The sequence below is a fragment of the Syngnathus floridae genome, chromosome 16 (genome assembly GCF_059516105.1).
Source record: "Syngnathus floridae isolate MCC-2025c chromosome 16, RoL_Sflo_1.0, whole genome shotgun sequence".
NCBI lineage: Eukaryota > Metazoa > Chordata > Actinopteri > Syngnathiformes > Syngnathidae > Syngnathus > Syngnathus floridae.
Window position 1 is genome coordinate 11,209,884 of NC_142428.1, and position 6,000 is coordinate 11,215,883.

Consider the following 6,000-nt stretch of genomic DNA (forward strand, 5'->3'; position numbering starts at 1 on the left):
TGACGTCAGCCTCGTCTTTATTCCACAGATCTAGTATATAACTATATTGTAGCGTTAACAAAGTACAAGGATAGACGTGGGTTTGGTAAATGGCTCTTTATTAAACAAAACAAACTTCCAAGCGTGTGGCGGCGTGGACTTCCAGACACGAGAGCTCCATGGCATAGGACCGGGCGTGCGTAATGGCCATGTCCGAGCCCCACGCACCGTTCGCGGACAGCCACTCGGCCGAGCGCCGGCCCCCGACTCAGTAGAGTAGGACCGGGCGTGCGTAAAAGCCATATTAGTTTTTCAAACCTTCTATGTCACTCCAAATCCTTAATTCCTTCAAACTCTTTGTCCTCCGTGTCACTTAGAAATGATCACCACTAATGATGCTGGTAGTCCTTACGTGGGTACGTTTGTCCTTTATGTAAACAACCGCCGCGCCGCGCCGTGCCACTGACGTCATCCATTGGCACATCACGGTTCTCCAAACTTTCTTTCTGCTTCTCGATTACTGTTTTCAGCTGCATATTTTACAACTTGAAGTTTGTAACCTGCAAAATATGAGTTTCTTTTTGGTGCCATTTTTCTTCAGCCCACCCAGTTGATGAGTCACGGCCAACGGTGAAATTTAGAGCGCCCTCATCCAGTTTCGTCTGAAAATATAATTTTTTTCAGATGTAGTTTTTTGTTTTGTTTATTTGGTTGTTTTACCAAAGTCAAAGTCTGCTTTATCGTCGATTTTTTTTTCATATACTAAGACACACAAAGAGATTGAAATTACGTTCCCACTATCCCTCGGTGAGATCGTACACATATGCATACAAGCAACACAAAAAAAACCAAGAAGGCACAAACAATGAATAAATAAGAGTGTTGAATAAATGATAAATAAACAAATAATAATGAATAATAATAATAAATATAAGAGGAGCAAAAATGGAGCAAGTGTGCATACAGCAGACAGTGGACTTGGATATGGTGCTTTAAAGTGTTAATTGCTTTATTTGATGTTTTCTCTATTTTTTATGTTTTGAATATGTTCAAGATAAAGATATAAAAGCATGTGAATTGATCAACTATACTAAAAATAACATGGGAAGTGGTCAACTATACTTGTAAGTAAGTGATGTCTTAATGATCAAGTAAAAATTTGTGAAAAAAAACATATATAACTCGCTCCTGAGTATAAGTCGCCCCCCCCCACCCAAACTATGGAAAAAAAACCGCGACTTATAGTCCGGAAATTACGGTATGTATTTTGTGTGTAGGTTACATCAACAATGCACTTCGTGATGTAAGAGCATACTCTATGACTGTGGCTGCCTGCTTAAACATTTCCCAGTCTGTTGTGTCAAAGCAGTCTCGAAGAGCATCAGAGGCTCCCTCAGGCCACACTCTTACCTGCTTGCGAACCGGCCTGGATGCTTTCACTCTTTGTCTGTATGCGGGTATTAGCATATCAGTGATATGGTCAGAAAGTCCAATGTGGGGGAGGGGTGGTGGCTTTGTAAGCTCTTTTATGTGTGGTGTAGACCAGGTCCAGGATGCTGTCTCCTCTTGTTGGAAAATCAACTTGCTGGTGTAGCTTAGGAAAAACAGTCTTTAGGTCTTGAAGGAATGAGGTTGAAATACAAAAAGTCCTGCCTAGCTACAAAAACAGATATGCTCAAACCTCATTGAATAAAGTACATAAGCAGACAAGTATATTCACATATTAAATAAATAAAAGAAACATTCTAAGCATATAATTATACCTACACACCAAATCAATAAAGAAGACATAACTAGACATTTTTGATAAGTGGTGATGAGAAAGGTGCTGGATTCTTTCCACAATTTAGGGAGGGCGTTATCTGCGCCTCACGGCAAAAGCCTTTGCCAATCACCTGTTATCCAATTTACTCACTGCGTGCTTGTTTGATTTCTTCAGATTTAGGAAAATGCAAAGACATTGAAGCAGAAATTAGACTTACACAGATTGGTTGAGTTCAATCACAATTCTTGTTCAAAAAAGCTCTGTTTTCAGGAAAGTACAATACAGCACTGGGCCCTTCAAGAGCGGAAAGTCTCTATTCAGAAAAGGCCAAGTCCAAGGTTGTTAAATCAGTTTTATATTCAGTAGCACATTGTGGGCCGAGATTGATGGGTGATGAGTCTTCGGGGTGGGGCAAGTTCGAAGGAGAGTTTGCTTCCATGGGAGTGGTGCTGGTTATGGGCGAATCGGTGTGTAGGTGGGGGGCTGTTGGTGTGTGTGTGTGGAGGGGGGCTGTTGTCTTCCATCCCGTCTTTCGGCCTTGGCGATTATCTTTGGCCGAGTTCTCGGGTGGGGGCTGATGTCTTCCCTCCCGTCTTTCGGCCTTGGCGATCATCTTTGGCCGAGTCTTTGGGTGGCTCCTTCTGGCACCTGCTCGTTTTATCTCCACGTGACCTTCCTGTGAACATTCTTCTCCAATCTTGGACATACACTGTCGTACCTCATTCTTTTAATTTTGTCATTTTGTACGAAATTATGTTAGCTTTTGGCTGTGACATCATTAATCTATTGCTGTTCTTTTGATACATCATGTCTTTGCTTATTCTTAGTTTAATCATGCTTCCAACCGTATCTTTTCTTTGTTAGGCAAACTATTTCCCTCTGTGCAGAGCGTTCAGTAGTAATCAAAAACTGGCGTCTAGCATTAGTCAAAACATAAGATACAATCAAGTACTGAATGGTCAAGACGACTCTGGCCGTGTCCATGATTCAGAGAAAAAACATCAGGCATGCATTACAAAGTTCCTTAAGGGTCATTAAGCTATTTAGGCAAAAAAAAAAAAAAAATAGGCAAAAGTCATTTGTTATTTCAAGGTGCTCAGAAATATATCAGATCATAAAGTTATAAAAACCTTTCTCATCACCACTTATCAAAAATGTCTAGTTATGTCTTCTTTATTGATTTGGTGTGTAGGTATAATTATATGCTTAAAATGTTTCTTTTATTTATTTAATATGTGAATATACTTGTCTGCTTATGTACTTTATTCAATGAGGTTTGAGCATATCTGTTTTTGTAGCTAGGCAGGACTTTTTGTATTTTGACCCCATTTCCTGCAAAGGTTTTTATAACTTTATGATCTGATATATATTTCTGAGCACTTTGAAATAACAAATGACTTTTGATATATTGCCTAAATAGCTTAATGACCCTTAAGGAACTGTGTAATGCATGCCTGATGTTTTTTCTCTAAATCATGGACACGGCCAGAATCGTCTTGACCGTTCAGTACTTGATTGTATCTTATGTTTTGACTAATGCTAGACGCCAGTTTTTGATTACTACTGAACGCTCTGCACAGAGGGAAATAGTTTGCCTAACAAAGAAAAGATACGGTTGGAAGCATGATTAAACTAAGAATAAGCAAAGACATGATGTATCAAAAGAACAGCAATAGATTAATGATGTCACAACCAAAAGCTAACATAATTTCGTACAAAATGACAAAATTGAAAGAATGAGGTACGACAGTGCATGTCCAAGATTGGAGAAGAATGTTCACAGGAAGGTCACGTGGAGATAAAACCAGCAGGTGCCAGAGGGAGCCAGCCAAGGACTCGGCCAAAGATAATCGCCAAAGCCGAAAGACGGGATGGAAGACAACAGCCCCCATACACACCGAATCGCCCATAACCAGCACCCACTCCCATGGCGAACTTGCCCCACCCCAAAGATTCATCACCCATCAAACTCGGCCCACACTGGCATGTGCAGCTGATATAAGCTAACCAGAGAAACTTGGACGTTGCCTTTTCTGAATGGAGACTTTCCGCTCTTGAAGGGCCCAGCGCTGTATTGTACTTTCCTGAAAACAGAGCTGTCTGAACAAGAATTGTGATTGAACTCAACCAACCTGTGTAAGTCTAATTTGTGCTTCAGTGTCTTAGCATTTTCCTAAATCTGAAGAAATCAAACGAGCACGCAGTGAGCAAATTGGATAACAGGTGATTGGCAATGGCTTTTGCCGTGAGGCGCAGATAACGCGCTCCCTAAATTGTGGACAGAATCCAGCAGTCTGCATGGTTAAAATCCCCAGCGAAGATGGTGAAACCGTCAGGATGTGCCGTCTGTTGTTCACTGACAGCCTGGTACAGTTCACTAAGAGCCGTGTTCCTGTCGCTGTTAATGTTGGAAGGCGGGATGTATATTGCGACTAGCAGATTCGCAGTAACTTCCCTTGGCAGGTAAAAAGGACGGCACTTTATGATCATAAACTCCGCCAGTGGCGAGCAGTGTTTGAATACTACTACAGTGTCCCGACACCATTCGTCACAGATGTAAACACAGATTCCTCCTCCTTGTGATTTTCCACCCTTTACAATGGCCCGGTCTGCTCGATTGCATGCTAGCTGCCCCAGTTGTACAGTAGAGTGTACAGTGGTCCACATAAATGTTTGGTCCGGGCCTAGGATGTCCGCCACAACGGCGGCGCTGCCGCAACCCACCTCAACCCAATTTATCCACGTGTTGGAATTAAATCGTACAATCCATTACATTGAGGTCGCCTGGATTCTCCACACACAACCTCAGAATTTGCGTTTGCGTTACGCCAGGATCCTGTTTGTGGACTTCAGCTCGGCGTTCAACACCATCGCTCCTGACATCCTCCAACAGAAGCTCATTCAGCTCGCGGTGCCTGCCTCCACCTGTCAGTGGATCACCAGCTTCCTGACCAACAGGAGACAGCGTGTGAGGCTGGGGAGCATCACATCTGACACCCTGACCACCAACACTGGAGCCCCTCAGGGGTGCGTCCTCTCCCCACTGCTCTTCTCCCTCTACACCAACGATTTCTTCGCAAGTGACTCTTCTGTGAAGCTCCTGAAGTATGCAGACGACACCACTCTCATCGGACTGATCCAGAACGGTGATGAGACTGCGTACAGTCAGGAGGTGGAGCGGCTGGTCCACTGGTGCAACCAAAACCACCTGGACCTGAACCCGCTCAAGACCGTGGAGATGACAGTGGACTTCAGGCGAGGGCCTTCACCCCTCACTATCCGCAGTAATACTATTCTCTCATCAGACACCTTCAAGTTCCTGGGAACCACAATCTCTCGGGACCTGAAATGGACCGGCCACATAGACTCTGTCCGGAAGAAGGCCCAGCAGAGGCTGTACTTCCTGAGACAGTTCAAGAAGTTCAACCTGCCGCGGGAGCTGCTGAAGACCTTCTACACTGCCATCATCCAGTCTGTCCTCTGCACCTCCATCACTGTCTGGTTTGGATCGGCCTCCAAACAAGACAAGCACAGACTGCAACGGACAATAAGGACTGCAGAAAAGATAATTGGAATCAACCTCCCATCTATCCAAGACTTGTACCTGTCCAGGACCAGGAAACGTGCAAGTAACATCTCAACAGACCCTTCGCACCCAGGTTGCAGCCTGTTTGAACTACTCCCCTCCGGACGCCGTTATAGAGCTCTGTACACTAAAACCAGCAGACACAGAGACAGCTTCTTCCCCCAGGCTGTCGCTCTGATGAACTCACACCACTCTTAGAGTCTCAAAGTCATTACTGTGCAATAACATCCTGCTTTCCACGCCTTTTTTGTCTACACTGTTTGTACTATGTGTCCTCTCTGCATCCATTGCAGCCTGGTCTCCTAGAAGAGGGACCCTCCCATCTGTGGTCTTTTCTCAAGGTTTCTCATTTCCCCTAGCTGGAGTTTTGAGTTTTTCCTTGCCCTCTTGGGAGTTTAAGATCAGGGGATGTTTGAGAATATCTTTCGTTCTTCACATGTCCTGAGTGTTGTTGTTAGTCACCTAAATGTTGAACAGAGGCTGTGATTTACCGAAGTCAAATTCCTTGTTTGGCACGCTCAAACGTGGCGAATAAAAAACTCTTGAACTCTTAACTTGAAAACGATTTACAAACGAACGCGCAACTGAAGTGACCTAAGGTCCGACTGAATCTCCACGTAGAATTCCCAAGTAGTATTCATAATTTTAAAAAATCATAATCATCTTCGGC